Raw genomic sequence first — 329 nt, forward strand, 5'->3', positions numbered from 1 at the left:
CATCGCGCCCCGCAGACTGCAGAGGCCTCCAGGCTCAGGCCGGGTCAGCGGGTTGCGGCGGGGGGCGGCGAGCGACTGGCTCCGGGGAAGCGCTGGGAGAAGAAAACGCTGGGGGCGGAGACGGGGCCCGGAGCTACCTGCGGGACCAGCACCGGCGCTGCCCCGGTGCTAGCAATGGCTACACGCCACCTCGGGGCTCCTGGAGCCCTCGCGGCAGTGCTGGGAACTCCGGCCCTGCCCCGTCCGCGGTCACGACCCCTTATGAACTCCGACCGCCCAGCAAACAGCGGCAGGTGGTGCGCGGCCGCGCGAGCACGTTAGCTGCCTAC

At 72.6% G+C, this 329-nt stretch overlaps 1 protein-coding gene across 10 annotated transcripts in view; it reads right to left on the reverse strand.

Moving 5' to 3' along the window:
• Positions 1 to 329, reverse strand: part of ESCO1 (establishment of sister chromatid cohesion N-acetyltransferase 1) — a 71,976-nt gene that overhangs the window by 71,046 nt on the left and 601 nt on the right. The gene's annotated exons all lie outside the window — the stretch shown is intronic.

Source organism: Pongo abelii, chromosome 17 (assembly GCF_028885655.2).
Source record: "Pongo abelii isolate AG06213 chromosome 17, NHGRI_mPonAbe1-v2.0_pri, whole genome shotgun sequence".
NCBI classification, from domain to species: domain Eukaryota; kingdom Metazoa; phylum Chordata; class Mammalia; order Primates; family Hominidae; genus Pongo; species Pongo abelii.